Source organism: Chelonia mydas, chromosome 8 (assembly GCF_015237465.2).
Source record: "Chelonia mydas isolate rCheMyd1 chromosome 8, rCheMyd1.pri.v2, whole genome shotgun sequence".
Taxonomy (NCBI): Eukaryota; Metazoa; Chordata; order Testudines; family Cheloniidae; genus Chelonia; species Chelonia mydas.
In genome coordinates this window covers 38,855,048-38,873,526 of record NC_057854.1, presented here as the reverse complement: position 1 = coordinate 38,873,526, position 18,479 = coordinate 38,855,048, and the positions used below count along the sequence as shown (strand labels likewise).

Below are 18,479 nucleotides of genomic sequence, written 5' to 3'. Positions count from 1 at the left end.
TTGCTTCAGTTTCCAGCCATTGGCTCTTGCACTTTCTCTGCTAGAAATATTTTCATCCCATGAAAGCACTTACACAGTGAAATCATAGCCTGTAAGTCTTCTTTTTGAAGCGCACAGATTAAGCTCCATCAGCATCTCACTCCAGCATCTTCTCCAGCCCTTACAGTGTGAAAGCACAGCTGGGACTATTTCTAACATGCCTCCCCTTAGGGCCGAGAACGGTACAGTGATTCCCGGAACAACCACCCAAACACTGCACTACACTTCAAAAATGTGTCTTGGTGTTGATTCCCTCAGAAAGGGCTCTTCTGAAAATGATGAACACTCAGGTTCCTGCTTCCCTGGGCACCGCACCTTAACAGCAATGAACCTTCGAGGTATCACTTCCCTACAGCCCTGCTCCCCTGGGCAACACACCCCTATGGCAATGAACCTTTGTGGTATAAGTTCTATACTGCCCTGCTCCCCTGCGCACCGCACCCCTAGGGCAATGAGTATTCGCGGTATCACTTCCCTGCAGCACTGCACCCCTGGGAAACACACCCCAATGGCAATGAACTTTCATGGCATCAATTCCCTACCACTCTGCTAGACTGGGCACTGCGCAATGAACCGTTGCGGTATCACTTCCCCACTGGCCTGCTCCCCTGGGAACCGCAACCCTACGGAAATAAATTTTTGCTGTACCACTTCCATACGGTCCTGCACCCCTGGTTACAGCACCTATGGCAATGAACCGTCACTTCCCTAGCGCCCTGATCCCTTTGGCAACAAACCCCTGTGGCAATAAACCTTGGTGGCATCACTTTAGAATCTGCTAAACATACTGCTCCCCTGCATACTATGGCAATGAAACTTTGCGGTATCACTTCTATACTGTCCTGCTCCCCTGCACCCCGAGGACAAAGAAACTTCACAGCGTCACTTCCTTAGCACCCTGCTCCCCTGCGCACCGCACCCCTATGGCAATGAACCTTCGGGGGAACACTTCTCTACTGCCGTACTGCCATGGGCACTGCACCCCTATGGCAATGAACCTTTGCGGTACCACTTCCCTAACACCCTGCTCTCCTGGGCACCGCACCCCTATGGAAATGAATCTTCACAGGAATACTTCCCTACTGCCCTGCTCCAGTAGGCACAGCATAGCTATGGCAATGAACCACGACATCAATTCCCTATGTCCCAGCTCCCCTGGGCACCGCACCCCTATGGAAATGAACCTTGGGGGCATCACTTCCCTTCATAGAATCATTGTATCATAGAATATCAGGGTTGGAAGGGACCTCAGGAAGTCATCTAGTCCAACCCCCTGCTCAAAGCAGGACCAATCCCCAACTAAATCATCCCAGTCAGGGCTTTGACAAGCCTGACCTTAAAAACTTCAAAGGAAAGAGATTCCACCACCTCCCTAGGTAACGGCATTCCAATGCTTCACCACCCTCCCAGTGAAAAAGTTTTTCCTAATATCCAACCTAAACTTCCCCCACTGCAACCTGAGACCATTACTCCTCATTCTGTCATCTGCTACCACTGAGAACAGTCTAGCTCCATCCTCTTTGGAACCCCCTTTCAGCTTGTTGAAAGCAGCTATCAAATCCCCCCTCATTCTTCTCTTCCGCAGACTAAACAATCTCAGTTCCCTCAGCCTCTCCTCATAAGTCATGTGTTCCAGTCCCCATATCATTTTTGTTGCCCTCCGCTGGACTTTGTCCAATTTTTTCACATCCTTCTTGTAGTGTGGGGCCCAAAACTGGACACAGTACTCCAGATGAGGCCTCACCAATGTCGAATAGAGGGGAACAATCACGTCCCTCAATCTGCTGGCAATGCCCCTACATATACATCCCAAAATGCCATTGGCCTTCTTGGCAACAACGGCACACTGTTGACTCATATCCAACTTCTCGTCCACTGTAACCCCTAGGTCCTTTTCTGCAGAACTGCTGCCTAGCCATTCGGTCCCTAGTCTGTAGCGGAGCATGGGATTCTTCCTTCCTAAGTGCAGGATTCTGCACTTGTCCTTGTTGAACCTCATCAGATTTCTTTTGGCCCAATCCTCCAATTTGTCTAGGTACCTCTGTATCCTATCCCTACCCTCCAGGTTATCTACCTCTCCTCCCAGTTTAGTGTCGTCTGCAAACTTGCTGAGGGTGCAATCCACGCCATCCTCCAGATCATTAATGAAGATATTGAACAAAACTGGCCCCAGGACCGACTCTTGGAGCACTCCGCTTGATACCGGCTGCCAACTAGACATGGAGCCATTGATCGCTACCCACTGAGCCCGACAATATCGCCAGCTTTCTATCCGCCTTATAGTTCATTCATCCAGCCCATTCTTCTTTAACTTGCTGGCAAAAATACTGTGGGAGACTGTGTCAAAAGCTTTGCTAAAGTCAAGGAACAACACGTCCACTGCTTTCCCCTCATCCACAGAGCCAGTTATCTCGTCATAGAAGGCAATTAGATTAGTCAGGCATGACTTGCCCTTGGTGAATCCATGCTGACTGTTCCTGATCACTTTCCTCTCCTCTAAGTGCTTCAGAATTGATTCCTTGAGGACCTGCTCCATGATTTTTCCAGGGACTGAGGTGAGGCTGACTGGCCTGTAGTTCCCAGGATCCTCCTTCTTCCCTTTTTTAAAGAGGGACCCGACATTAGCCTTTTTCTAGTCGTCCGGGACTTCCTCCGATCGCCATGTGTTTTCAAAGATAATGGCCAATGGCTCTGCAATCACATCCGCCAACTCCTTTAGCACTCTCGGATGCAGCGCATCCAGCCCCATGGACTTGTGCTCATCTAGCTTTTCTAAATAGCCCCGAACCACTTCTTTCTCCACAGAGGGCTGGTCACCTCCTCCCCATGCTGTGCTGCCCAGTGCAGTAGTCTGGGAGCTGACCTTCTTCGTGAAGACAGAGGCAAAAAAAGCATTGAGTACATTAGCTTTTTCCACATCCTCTGTCACTAGGTTGCCTCCCTCATTCAGTAAGGGGCCCACGCTTTCCTTGACCTTCTTCTTGTTGCTAACATACCTGAAGAAACCCGTCTTGTTACTCTTAACATCTCTTGCTAGCTGCAACTCCAAGTGTGATTTGGCCTTCCTGATTTCACTCCTGCATGCCCAAACAATATTTTTATACTCTTCCCTGGTCATTTGTCCAATCTTCCACTTCTTGTAAGCTTCTTTTTTGTGTTTAAGATCAGCAAGGATTTCACTGTTAAGCCATGCTCGTCGCCTGCCATATTTACTATTCTTTCTACACATCCTTTCCACCCTACTCTCCTGGGCACCGCACCCGAATGCCAATGAACCTTCGCAGCATCACTTCCCTACCACCCTGCTCCCCTGGGCAATGCACCCCTATGGCAATGAATCATCATGGTACCAATTCCCTACGGCCCTGCTCCCCGGGCTCCACACCCTATGGAAATAAACCTTCGTGGCATCACTTCCCTACCACCCTGCTTACCTGGACATCACACTCCTATGGCAACGAACTTTCGCGGTGTCACTTCTCTACTGCCCTGATCCCCTGGGCACCTCAGCCCTATGGCAATGAATGACAGCATCACTTCCCTACTACCCTGCGTGTCACTGGGCAATACACTCCTATGGCAATGACCTTTGTGGCATCACTTCCCTACCACTCTGCTGCCATGTGTGCCGCACCCCTATGGCAATGAACCACGGCATCACTTCCCTACAGACCTGCTTCCCTGGGCACCGCACTGCTATGGAAATGAACCTTCGCGGTTTCACTTCCCTATCGCCCTGCTGTCTGGGCACCTTATCCCTATGGGAATGAACCACAATATCATGTCCCTACCGCCCTGTTCCACTGCACACCGCAAAAGTACAGCAATGAACCTTTGTGGCATCTGTTCCCTACTGCCCTCCTCGCCTGGACACCACACCCATATAGCAACGAACCTTCACGGCATCAATTCCTTACCGCCCTGCTCCACTGGGCACTGCACCCCCATGGCAATGAACCACAGCATCGCATCCCTACTGCCTGTTTCAACTGTGCACTACAACCGTACGGCAATGAACTTTCACGGCATCACTTCCGAACAGCCCTGCTCCCTTGGACACTGCACCACTATGATAATGAAAATTCACAAAATAACTTCCCTACCACTCTGCTGCCCTCGGCACCTCACCCCTATGGCAAAGAACCTTTGCGGCATCACCTCCCTACAGCCTGGCTCCCCTGGGCAAAACACCGCTAAGGCAATGAACCTTTGCAGCATCGTGTCCCCACCACTCTGCTCCACTGGTCACCGTACCCCAATGGCAATGAAACTTGATGACATCACTTCCCTGCAGCCCTGCTCCACTGGGACGGCACCCCTATGGCAATGAACCACGGCATCACTTCCCTGCAGCCCTGCTCCCCTGTGCATCACACCCGTGTGGCAATGAACATTTGCGGAATCAATTCCCTACTGCCCTGCTGCCCTGGGCACCTTACCCCATGGCAATGAACGACAGCATCACTTTCCTACTGCCCTGCGTCACTGGCAGGGGTTCTCAAATTGGGGTCGGGACCCCTCAGGGAGTCGCGAGGTTATTACATGGGGGGTCGCAAGCTATCAGACTCCACCCCAAACCCTGCTTTTCCTCCAGCATTTATAATGGTGTTAAATATATAAAAATGTGTTTTTAATTTATAAGGCGCGGTCACACTCAGAGGCTTGCTATGTGAAAGGGGTCACCAGTACAAAAGTTTGAGAACTCCTGCCCTATGTTAATGAACCACGGCATCAAGCCCCTACAGCCCTGTTTCAATGCGCACCGGAAACGTACGGCAATGAAACTTTGCGGCATCACTTCCACACCGTCCTGTTCCCCTGGACAGCGCACCCCTATGGCAATGAACATTCACAAAAACACTTCCCTACTGCCCTGCAGCCCTGGGCACCGACCCCTACGGCAATGGACCATGGCATCACGTCCTTACAGCCCTGTTCTACTGCGTACCACACCCCTATAGCAATGAACCATTGCGGTATCTCTTCCCTACTGCCCTGCTGCCCTGGGCACGGCACCTCTATGGCAAAGAACCTTGGCGGCATCACTTCCCTACAGCCTGACTCGTCTGGGCAAAACACCGCTAAGGCAATGAACTTTCATGGTATCACTTCCCTACCGCCCTGCTCCACTGGGCATAGTACCCCTATGCCAATGAACCACGGCATCACTTCCCTGCAGTTCTGCTTTCCTGGGCACCGCACCACTATGGAAATGAATCTTCGTGGCATCATTTCCCTACTACCCTGCTTCCCTGGACACCACACCTCTATGGCAAAGAACCATGATATCATGTCCCTACCGCCCTGTTCCACTGTGCACCGCAACTATACGGCAATGAACCTTAGCAGTATCACTTCCCTACTGCCCTGCTTCCCTGGACACTGCATCCCTATGGCAATGAACCTTCGCAGCATCACTTCCCTACCACTCTGCTGCACTGGGCACCGCACCCCTATGCCAATGAACCACGGCATCACTTTCCTACAGACCTGCTTCCCTGGGCACTGCACTGCTATGGAAATGAACCTTCGCGGTTTCACCTCCCTACCACCCTGCTATCTGGGCACCTTATCCCTATGGGAATGAACCACAATATCACGTCCCTACTGCCCTGTTCCACTGCGCACCGCAAAAGTACAGCAATGAACCTTTGCAGCATCTGTTCCCTACTGCCTGGACTGCTCACCTGGACACCACACCCATATGGCAATGAACATTAGCGGAATCACTTCCCTACCGCCCTGCTGCCCTGGGCACCTCACCCCTATGACAAAGAACCACGGGATCACATCCCCACCGCCCTGTTCCACTGCACACCGCACCCATATGGCAATGAACCATCGTGGTATCTCTTCCCTACCACGCTCCTCCCCTGCACACCGCACCACTATTGCAATGAACATACGTGGCATCACTTCCCTACCTCCCAGCTGCTCTGGGCACCTTACTCCTATGGCAATGAACCACGGCATCACAACTCTACGGCCCTGGTCCACTGCGCACCGGAACTGTACGGCAATGAACCTTCACGGCATCAATTCCTTACCGCCCTGCTCCACTGGGCATCGCACCCCTATGGCAATGAACCACGGCATCGCATCCCTACTGCCCTGTTCCACTGTGCACTACAACCGTACGGCAATGAACCTTCACGGCATCACTTCCTAACAGTCCTGCTCCCTTGGACACTGCACCACTATGATAATGAAAATTCACGGAATAACTTCCCTACCACTCTGCTGCCCTCGGCACCTCACCCCTAAGGCAAAGAACCTTTGCAGCATCACCTCACTACAGCCTGACTCCCCTGGGCAAAACACCGCTAAGGCAATGAACTTTTGCAGCATCGCATCCCCACCACTCTGCTCCACTGGTCACCGTACCCCAATGGCAATGAAACTTGATGACATCACTTCCCTGCAGCCCTGCTCCACTGGGACGGCACCCCTATGGCAATGAACCATGGCATCACTTCCCTGCAGCCCTGCTCCCCTGTGCATCACACCCCTGTGGCAATGAACATTTGCAGAATCAATTCCCTACTGCCCTGCTGCCCTGGGCACCTTACCCATGGCAATGAACGACAGCATCACTTTCCTACTGCCCTGCGTCACTGGGTGCCATACCCCAATGGCAGGGGTTCTCCAATTGGGGTCAGGACCCCTCAGGGGGTCGCGAGATTATTACATTGGGGGGTTCGCAAGCTGTCAGCCTCCACCCCAAACTCCGCTTTTCCTCCAGCATTTACAATGGTGTTAAATATATAAAAACGTGTTTTTAATTTATAAGGGGGGGGGGTCGCACTCAGAGACTTGCTATGTGAAAGGGGTCACCAGTACAAAAGTTTGAGAACTACTGCGCTAAGGTAATAAACCACAGCATCAAGTCCCTACCACCCTGTTTCAATCCGCACCGGAAACGTATGGCAATGAATCTTCGTGGCATCACCTCCACACCATCCTGATCCCCTGAACAGCGCACCCCTATGGCAATGAACATTCACAAAAACACTTCCCTACTGCCCTGCAGCCCTGGGCACCGACCCCTATGGCAATGGACCATGGCATCATGTCCTTACAGCTCTGTTCCACTGCGTACCACACCCCTATAGCAATGAACCATTGCGGTATCTCTTCCCTACTGCCCTGGGCACGGCACCTCTATGGCAAAGAACCTTGGCGGCATTACTTCCCTACAGCCTGGCTCGTCTGGGCAAAACACCGCTAAAGCAATGAACTTTCATGGTATCACTTCCCTACCGCCCTGCTCCACTGGGCACAGTACCCCTATGGCAATGAACCACAGCATCACTTCCCTGCAGTTCTGCTTTCCTGGGCACCGCACCGCTATGGAAATGAATCTTCATGGCATCATTTCCCTACTACCCTGCTTCCCTGGACACCACACCTCTATGGCAAAGAACCACAATATCATGTCCCTACCGCTCTGTTCCACTGTGCACCGCAACCATATGCAATGAACCTTAGCAGTATCACTTCCCTACTGACCTGCTTCCCTGGACACTGCACCCCTATGGCAATGAACCTTCGCGGCATCACTTCCCAACTGCCCTGCTGCACTGGAAACTGCACCCCTATGGCAATGAACCTTCACGGCATCACTTCCCTATCGCCCTGCTGCACTGGGCACTGCACCCCTATGTCAATGAACCTTCGCGGCATCACTTCCCTACTGCCCTGCTCCCCTGTGCACTGTATCCCTATGGCTACGAACCCTGGCGGCATCATTTCCCCAATGCCCTGCTTTCCTGTGCACCATATCCCAATGACAACGAACCTTTGCGGCATCACTTCTCTATCGCCCTGCTACCCCGGGCATTGCACCTCTATGTCTATGAACCTTCGTATCATCACTTCCCTACAGCTCCGCTCCCCTGGGCACCTCTCTGCTACAGTGCTACTTCCCCCTAACAGGTTTCAGAGTAGCAGCCGTGTTAGTCTGTATCCACAAAAAGAACAGGAGTACTTGTGGCACCTTAGAGACTAATACATTTATTTGAGCATAAGCTTTCACGGGTACAGCCCACTTCATCGGCATGCATCCACAGTATTCCCCCTGGGCACCCTTCCCTCATATTGCATCTCACATGGGATGTGGCTGCTCTGTATTGGATCCCTCTGGGTACTGTTCCTGGGTACTAACAACAACACCACACCCCTTCTCTCTGGAGGCAGTTGTGAGCGGGCCACGTACAGATCCCAATAGTCCTAAGTACCCTCCTTTGAATTCCCAGGGCGAGAGTGCTGAGCAGCCTGGCCCTCCCAATTCAGCATGCCAGACCTCCTCAAAAGCAAGGCTCAGCAGGCGCTTGGCTTGGCAGAAGCTTAATAGCTCTCACCCAAACTGCCCTTTGAACTGACTTTTTTGAAGGATTGGCCATGCTGTGGGTTCCCACTCATGTACCCCCCCCCCCCCCCCAGCCCTGTCCACCCAGATCTGGATATTAGACCATCCAGACAGCAGCCTGTTCTCCCAACCCACAACCTCAGACAGCCTTGGGCACAGCATCTGCCTTACACTGCCAAAGGGCACACAGAGGTTCCTGGCTTAGGGAAGGAGCGGCCAGCAATGCAGCCTCCCTGAGCTCCCCATACCAGCTTTGTTAAGATCTCTGCCTTCCTATCACTGCACATGGACACAAGCCAGAGAGCTTTGCCTCCCGCACAGCATAGCACCAATTTCACTTTCCATCCCTTGAGGCAGGCTGCTGAAATGGTGCCTACTTCCCCAAGAGGAAGCAATGAATTGGAGCAGATCACTGTGGAAAGAGATCCTAGAGATCGAGGATCTGCAGAGTAAGGGATGAAAACACATACACACAGAGAGTCCCTGGGCCCCACATCAGTCCCTATGGCACTCAGACTGACAGCTTCTGGGACCCTACCCCATCCCTCCAACATTCCAATAGACAGTTTCCGAGCCTCAACAGTATACCCCCAACACCCAGACAGTTGCTCCTGAGCACCAACACCATCCCTCCAACACCCAGACAGCTTCTGAGCCCCAGCACCATCACAATAATGTCCAGACAGAGGCTTCCAGGACCCCAGCATCATCACAGCAAAACCCAGGTAGACAGCTACAGGGATCCAATACTGACCCTGTGACTCCAACAAAGGTGGCTCCTGGGTCCCAACATGATATTTACAAAATTGGACAGCTGGCACACAAGACCCAATACCTGTTCCTAAACACTCATACAGATGGCTCCCTAAACCCAACATTGTCCATACACAGAAATGGCTCCCTGGACCCAACATTGACCTCCTACAACACCCAGACGGACAGTTCCCAAAACCTAACACCATGCCTACAACACCTTCACAGAAGGATCCTCAGAACTAGTGCTGACCACCACAACAAAAAGACAGATGTCTCACAAGTCCCAACAACACACACACAGCTCCCCAGGACCAACACTCATCCCTACAACACCTGGACAGATGGCTCCCCTGGCACCAAACAACGGCACCTAAATCACACATATGGACAGCTCTCTCTGGAATTAACCACTTCTACTAAATCCGGACAGTGGGCTCCAGAAACCAAACAATGGCCCTAGAACATACCAGAATAACTCCTACAAAACCAAGGCAACTGTTTTCCCAAACCCCATCTAAACACGCCACCACCAAGACAGGGGGCTGTCCCAGACCAAACATTGGCTCCTATCATACCTAGATAGACAAGCTCCAGAGAGCAGCACCAATCCCCACAGCACTCAAACAGCTGACTCCTCAGACTCTGCCAAAGCCCTCACAGCACCCAGATACAAGACTATTGTTATTGACAAACAATAACCTCTTCAAACTCCAGACAGCTCCCAGACTCCACACTGGTCCCAACAACACCCAGATGGATAGTTATGCAAGACCATATTCAAGCCTCTACAACAGACAAATTAGATTTTAAGGTTTTGGTACTGGAGGCATTTCTTCCTTTGTGTTTATACAGAGCCTAGAATAATGGGCTTCCATTCCTGATCAGGATCTTTATGCACCATCATAATAAACATAACAATAATTACATTTTAAAAATTATGTTAAAGAATATTATGCAGGTTACAAAGTCAAGCACTTAAAAGTTAGGAAATGTCAGAATTAGGGTTGTCCATGCAAGCTTAATTCATCTCCCTTGCATGTATTATGATGCAGTCTTTAATTACATAATCCCATACCATTTTTTTCACAGAACCCCTGCCTCATTCAGTGCACTAGATGGACAATGCTCTGTAGTCTGTAGGAGTCCCACCACATTTGGTGCAGAAGCTATAAGGTGTGTAGCAAGTGAGGCAGGGGATTGCAAGAAGTTCCTACTCGAAAGTATAGAAGTGCTAGAGTTTCTCAATTAAATGGCAGAATGCATTTTTTATCATGGGCAAAACAACATATTTCCCCTAGCTTCATTCTCTGAAATGACTGAACTGGTTTTGCTGAAACTTTCCCAAAATATTCAGCCGGAGGTAGATGCTGATCAGGGAATATTTAAGCCTTAACAGTTAAAAGTTTGACAAAGTTATAAGCACCTGAAAATGGGGTCCTACAATAGAAAGTGTTGGGCTATCTTAACACAGGGTTTGCTACCTGCAGTGCCTATACTATGCTAATAATTTATTTAAAATTACATCCTGAAACCTACACTATCCAGATAGACAGCTGGTCCCAATTGAGCCCTGTGACACCCACATAGACAGCTCTGCAGATTAACCATTGTCCAAATAACAGTCCTTGCAACATCTTGACAAGCAGCTCCCCAGACTGACTAAGGACTCTTGCCATACCAGAACAGATATATTCCTGGATCAACCAATGGCTTTGCAATATCCAGTCTGGAAGTTGTCCAGACTGACTAACAGCCTTAGCAATAGGCAGCTCCTTGAACTGACCAAAGACCTCAGCAAAAAAACACACAGAATGCTTTGCAGACCGAGATACTAGTGGAAAGGAAAGAGTGTTAACATCTTATGGAAAGCAGTCTCATCATACGTTTTTTCTCAGATACAGAACAGAAATATTAATTGAACACTTTTGCATTTTCTGCATGATAATGTGCAAAAGAATAAAGTCCAGACCATGATATTTATTCTTGGTGCTATGGCCGACGAATAAAGCTGAAAACTTTAGCCACATGAGCTAGGAGGAAGAATTTAACCAGAAAAATATGAATGATAATTGAGAATTGTTTACGAACATGGTACTAGATACCCACCCAAAAAGTCACAATTGAGGAAGAAGGCCATATTGGTTAAAAAACTGACCTCGTTTAGAGGAGAAGTGAAGGCAACTATAAAAAATAAAAATAATAATATATAACAAATAGAAGTTAATAGTAATGAATATAAATAAGAGGCTTGCAATTGTAGAAAATTGATAAGGGAGCCAAAGGAACACAAGGATAAATCTATGGCTATCAGAGTAAAGGAAAATAAGAGGGAATTTTAAAAGTATATTAGGAACAAAAAGAAACCAGACAGTGATATTGGTCCATTACTGGATGGAAATAGTAGAATTATCAATAATAATGCAGAAAAGGCAAAAGTGTCCAATTAATATTTCTGTTCTGTATTTAAGAAAAAAATATATTATGAGACTGCTTTCCATAAGATGATAACACTCTTTCCTTGTTAAATAGCTGCTACTAATATTAGACATTCTTAAATCAGTAGGTCCAGATAACTTGCATCCAAGAGTTTTCAAAGATCTGACTGAGCAGTCAGTCAGGACTGTTAACTGGACTGTTAATGTTGTTTTTCAGTTAGACTGGAACACCAGGGAAGTTTCAGAAGACTGGAAGAAAGATAAAGTTGTGCCAACATTTAGAAAGGGTAAATGGGATGGCTCTAGTAATTATAGGTCTGTCATTCTGACATACAGCCCAGGCAAGATAATGGAGTGGCTGACATGGGATTTGATTAATAAAGAATGAAAGGAGGGTAGTATTATTAATGCCATTTAACACCAGTTTATAGAGAATAGATCCTGTCATACTAACTTGATATCTTTTTTTGATGAGATTATAAATTTGATTGATAAAGGTGACAGAGTTGATGTAACATGCTTAGACTTCTGTAAGGCATTTGACTTGGTATGGCATGATACTTGGATTTAAAAACTACAAAGATGTAGATTGAACATGGCATACATTAAATAGATTAAAAGACGGCTAACTGATAGGTCTGAAAATGTAACTGTAAACAGAAACTCATTGAACAGGTGTGTTCCTCTAGTCAGGTCCTCCAGAGATAGGTTCTTGGCCCTACACTATTTAACATTTTTATTAATAACCTGAAAGAAAACATAAAATCATCCCTGATAAAGTTGGAAGACGGCACAAAAATTGGGGGAGTTGTAAATAATGAAAAGGACAGATCACTGTTACAGAGCAGTCTGGATTGCTTGGTAAGGTGGGCACAATGGTTATTAGCCAAGATGGTTAGGAATGCAACCCCATGATCTGGGTGTCCCTAGCCTCTGATTGCGAGAAACTGGGAGTGGACGACAGGGGATGGATCACTTGATGATCACTCACCTATTCTGTTCATTCCCTCTGATGTACCTGGCATTGGCCACTATTGGAAGACAGGATACTGGACTAAATGAACCATTGGTCTCATCCAGTATGGCTGTTCTTATGTTCAGCAAACAATATGCATTTTAATATGGCTAAATATAACTATATACATCTAGGAACAAAGAATGTAGGCCATAGTTACAGGATGGGGGGCTATGCTGGGAAGCAGTGCTCTGAAAAAGGTTTGTGGGTCATAAGCCCCCAGTGTGACACTGTGACAAAAGGGATAATGTGATTCTTGGATACACGGGACTCTCAAGTAGGAGCAGAGAGGTTATTTTACCTCTGTATTTGGCATTGCTTCAACTACTCCTGGAATACTGTGTCCAGTTCTGGTGCTCACAGTTCAAGAACAGTGTTGATAAATTGGAGAGGGTTCACAGCAGAGCCACAAGAATGGTTAACACATTAGAAAACCTGCCTTATAGTGATAGACTGAAGGAGCTCAATCTATTTAGCTTAACAAAGAGAAGGTTAAGGGGGCAAGTGATTATAGTCTGTAAATACCTATATGGGAAGCATATATTTAATAATGGGCTCTTTAGTCTAGCAGAGAAAGTATTACATGATCCAGTGGGTGGAAGTTGAAGCTAGACAAATTCAGACTGGAAATAAGGCGTAAATTTTTAACAATGAGGGTAATTAACCACTGGAATAATTTACCATGGGTCACAGTCAATTTTCCATCACTGACAATTCTGTAATTAAGATTGGATGTTTTTCTAAGAGATCTGGTCTAGGAATTATTTGAGGGCAGGTCTCTGGCCTGTGTTATACAGGGGGACAGACTAGATGATCACAGTGGGCCCTTCTGGCCTTGCAATCTGTGAATCTGTTAAAGTGAATCCGTGAGCCCATCTGGTACCTGGGCAAGTGTCAGGAAACGAATGACACACCATAGCACAGCAGCTCCTGCTCTTCTCCCTCTGAAATGTGGAGATGGGATTGCCCAGCAGAATGGCTTTCTGGCCTCTGTGCATTCAGCCCTCCCCTGCATTGGCTTAAATGTCTGTGCAAATACGCATGGGAACACACACATGCCACTCACACAAGGCTTCAACTCATACACCCCCTTATAGGTAATATCCTACTTGTCACACGCATACACTGTCTCTTGCATGCGTCCCTTCTTGACCCTTTTCACAGACATCTCCCTTGTGCAGCAATCCCTATGAACAGGATTCTCCATACTCCTGCAGGATTCCAAGTGGTGAATCTGACCTGCCTAGCTGCTCATCCTGCTATTTCTATTGCTGAGTACTTCAGCTCCTCTGATCCAGAGAAGGAAGTCACCTGTGCCAACACCTCACACAAGCCCCCTGTCTCTCTGCCATCTGCTTTATGACTTGACAGAGCCAGTGATAGCCTGGGACAGCCTCTGCCAAGGTGGGTGGACTGGGAGTGCTTGAGCCCATATGATGAAGGGGTTGGGCCAGGCTGGGAATTGGGCTTGTTCTATTAGGAGTGGGTTGGGAGTGCCAGGCCTGTGTACTGAGTAACAAGAGATAAAATGGAGCCATCAATTAGCCCCTCCCAGGAGCCCTGTGTGTGCTGACCCTGGCACTGCTCCCAACTTCTCCACAGAGCCTGCTAGTAGGGGCTGGTCGGTGCATAGCTCTGGCACCACGCCCTCTGCTGTGCTGCTCTTTCCAGGTGATCCTATGAGATGCAGGAATGTGCCTTATCTAGAGCTCCTGCCCACTATAGGAATACAGGACTGGAAGGGACCTGCTGGATCACCAAGTTCCATCTCCCGCTATTGCAGGCAGCCCTGTCATATAATCTCATTTATAAACTTATCATGCTCCATCTTTAATCAGTTTGGGTGTTTGCCCCCACAACCCCTATTGGGAGGCTGCTCCAGAACTTCCTTTCTCTGATGGTTGGAAGCCCTCTTCTCATTTTCAGCCTGAGCGTGTTCAAGGCCAGTTTATCCCCATTTGTTCTTGTGCTAGCATTGGCCTTTGGCTTCAATAGCACTGCCTCAGGCAGTACTCCTGCCTGTAAGAACATAAGAATGGCCATACTGGGTCAGATCAAAGGTCCATCCAGCCCAGTATCCTGTCTACCGACAGTGGCCAATGCCAGGTGCCCCAGAGGGAATGAATCTAACAGGTAATGATCAAGTGATCTCTCTCCTGCCATCCATCTCCACCCTCTGACAAACAGAGGCTAGGGACACCATTCTTTACTCATCCTGGCTAATAGCCATTAATGGACTTAACCTCCATGAATTTATCTAGTTCTCTTTTAAACCCTGTTATAGTCCTAGCCTTCACAACCTCCTCAGGCACGAAGTTCCACAGGTTGACTGTGCGCTGAGTGAAGAAGAACTTCCTTTTATTTGTTTTAAACCTGCTACCCATTAATTTCATTTGGTGGCCCCTAGTTCTTATATTATGGAAACAAGTAAATAACTTTTCCTTATTCACTTTCTCCACACCACTCATGATTTTATATACCTCTATCAAATCCCCCCTTAGTCTCCTCTTTTCCAAGCTGAAAAGTCCTCGCCTCTTCAATCTCTCCTCATATGGGACCCAAACCCCTAATCATTTTAGTTGCCCTTTTCTGAACCTTTTCTAATGCCAGTATATCTTTTTTGAGATGAGGGGACCACAGCTGTACGCAGTATTCAAGATGTGGGCGTACCATGGATTTATATAAGGGCAATAATATATTCTCCGTCTTATTCGCTATCCCTTTTTTAATGATTCCTAACATCCCTTTTGCTTTTTTGACTGCCGCTGCACACTGCATGGATGTCTTCAGAGAACTATCCACAACGACTCCAAGATCTTTCTCCTGATTAGTTGTAGCTAAATTAGCCCCCATCATATTGTATGTATAGTTGGGGTTATTTTTTCCAGTGTGCATTACTTTACATTTATCCACATTAAATTTCATTTGCCATTTTGTTGCCCAATCACTTAGTTTTGTGAGATCTTTTTGAAGTTCTTCACAGTCTGCTTTGGTCTTAACTATCTTGAGCAGTTTAGTATCATCTGCAAACTTTGCCACCTCACTGTTTACCCCTTTCTCCAGATCATTTTATGAATAGGTTGAATAGAGTTGGTCCTAGGACTGACCCTTGGGGAACACCACTAGTTACCCCTCTCCATTCTGAAAATGTACCATTTATTCCTACCCTTTGTTCCCTGTCTTTTAACCAGTTCTCAATCCATGAAAGGATCTTCCCTCTTATCCCATGACAACTCAATTTACGTAAGAGCCTTTGGTGAGGGACCTTGTCAAAGGCTTTCTGGAAATCTAACTATACTATGTCCACTGGATCCCCCTTGTCCACATGTTTGTTGACCCCCTCAAAGAACTCTAATAGATTAGTAAGACATGATCTCCCTTTACAGAAACCATGTTGACTTTTGGGCAACAATTTATGTTCTTCTATGTGTCTGACAATTTTATTCTTTACTATTGTTTCAACTAATTTGCCCGGTACTGACGTTAGACTTACTGGTCTGTAATTGCCAGGATCACCTCTAGAGCCCTTCTTAAATATTGGCGTTACATTAGCTGTCTTCCAGTCATTGGGTACAGTAGCTGATTTAAGGGACAGGTTACAAACCATAGTTAATAGTTCTGCAATTTCACATTTGAGTTCTTTCAGAACTCTTGGGTGAATGCCATCTGCTCCTGGTGACTTGTTACTGTTAAATTTCTCAATTAATTCCAAAACCTCCTCTAGTATCACTTCAATCTATAACAATTCCTCAGATTTGTCACCTACAAAAGATGGCTCAGGTTTGGGAATCTCCCTAACATCCTCAGCCATGAAGACTGAAGCAAAGAATTGGGATAGGAGAGAGATAGGTCAGGGGTTTGAGCTTTGGTCTGCTAAACCCAGGGTTGTGAGTTCAATCCTTGAGGGGGCCATTTAGGGATATGGGGCAAAAATTGGGGATTGGTCCTGCTTTGAGCAGGGGGTTGGACTAGATGACCTCCTGAGGTCCCTTCCAACCCTGATATTCTATGACTCTATGGAGAGTTTCTCTGCAATGACTTTATTGTCTTTAAGTGTTCCTTTTGTATCTTGATCGTCCAGGGGCCCCACTGGTTGTTTAGCAGGCTTCCTGCTTCTGAAGTACTTAAAAAACATTTTGTTATTACCTTTTGAGTTTTTGGCTAGCTGTTCTTCAAACTCCTTTTTGGCTTTTCTTATTACATTTTTACATTTAATTTGGCAGTGTTTATGCTCCTTTCTATTTACCTCACTAGGATTTGACTTTCACTTTTTAAACGATACCTTTTTTTCTCTCACTGCTTCTTTTACATGGTTGTTAAGCCACGGTGGCTCTTTTTTAGTTCTTTTACTGTGTTTTTTAATTTGGGGTATACATGTAAGTTGAGCCTCTATTATGGTGTCTTTGAAAAGTGTCCATGCAGCTTGCAGGGATTCCACTCTAGTCACTGTACCTTTTAATTTCTCTTTACCTTACCTCCTCATTTTTGCATAGTTCCCCTTTCTGAAAGTAAATGCCACAGTGTTGGGCTATTGAGGTATTCTTCCCACCACAGGAATGTTAAATGTTATTATATTATGGACACTATTTCCAAGCAGTCGTGTTATAGTTACCTCTTGGACCAGATCCTGCACTCCACTCAGGAATAGATTGAGAGTTGCCTCTCCCCTTGTGGGTTCCTGTAACAGCTGCTCCAAGAAGCAGTCATTTAAAGTATCGAGAAATTTTGTCTCTGCATTTCGTTCTGAGGTGACATGTACCCAGTCAATAGGGGGATAATTGAAATCCCCCACTATTATTGAGTTTTTTATTTTGATAGTCTCTCTAATCTCCCTTAGCATTTCATCGTCACTATCACTGTCCTGGTCAGGTGGTCGATAATAGATCCCTACTGTTATATTCTTATTAGAGTATGAAACTACTATCCATAGAGATTCTATGGAACATGTGGATTCATTTAAGATTTTTATTTCATTTGATTCTACATTTTATTTCACGTATAGTGCCAATCCCTGCCCCAGTACGACCTGTTCTGTCCTTCCAATATATTTTGTACCCCAGAATGATTGTGTCCCATTGATTGTCCTCACTCCACCAGGTTTCTGTGATGCCTATTATATCAATATCCTCCTTTAACACGGGGCACTCTAGTTCATCCATCTTATTATTTAGACTTCTAGCATTTGTATACAAGCACTTTAAAAACTTGTCACTGTTTATTTGTCTGCATCTTTTATGATGTGTCAGATTCATTATGTGAATGTTTCTCATCTGATCTGGCCCATACTTTATCCTCTTCCATCCCTTCCTCCTGACTAAAACCTGGAGAATCTTTATCAATACACTCTCCTCTAAGAGAAGTCTCTCTCTGATCCATGTGCGCTTCTGCAGCAATCGGCTTTCCCCCATCTCTTAGTTTAAAAACTGCTCTGCAACCTTTTTAATGTTAAGTGCCAGCAGTCTGGATCCACTTTGGTTTAGGTGGATCCCATCCTTCCTGTATAGGCTCCCCCTATCCCAAAAGTTTCCCCAGTTCCTAATAAATCTAAACCCCTCCTCTCTACACCATCGTCTCATCCATGCATTGAGACTCTGAAGCTCTGCCTGCCTACCTGGCCCTGCGGATTTCTGAGAATGCCACCATAGAGGTCCTGGATTTCAGTCTCTTTCCTAGCAGCCTAAATTTGGCCTCCGGGACATCTCTCCTACCCTTCCCTACATCATTGGTACCTACATGTACCACGACCACTGGCTCCTCTCTAGCACTACACATAAGTCTATCTAGATGCCTCCCCAGGCAGGTAAGTCACCATACGGTTCTCCCAGTCATCACAAACCCAGCTATCTATGTTTCTAATGATCTGTCT

General features: G+C 47.0%; 1 protein-coding gene across 3 annotated transcripts in view; it reads right to left on the bottom strand.

Annotated features, from left to right (window-relative positions):
- Nucleotides 1-18,479, bottom strand: part of PCDH1 (protocadherin 1) — a 134,688-nt gene that overhangs the window by 19,087 nt on the left and 97,122 nt on the right. The gene's annotated exons all lie outside the window — the stretch shown is intronic.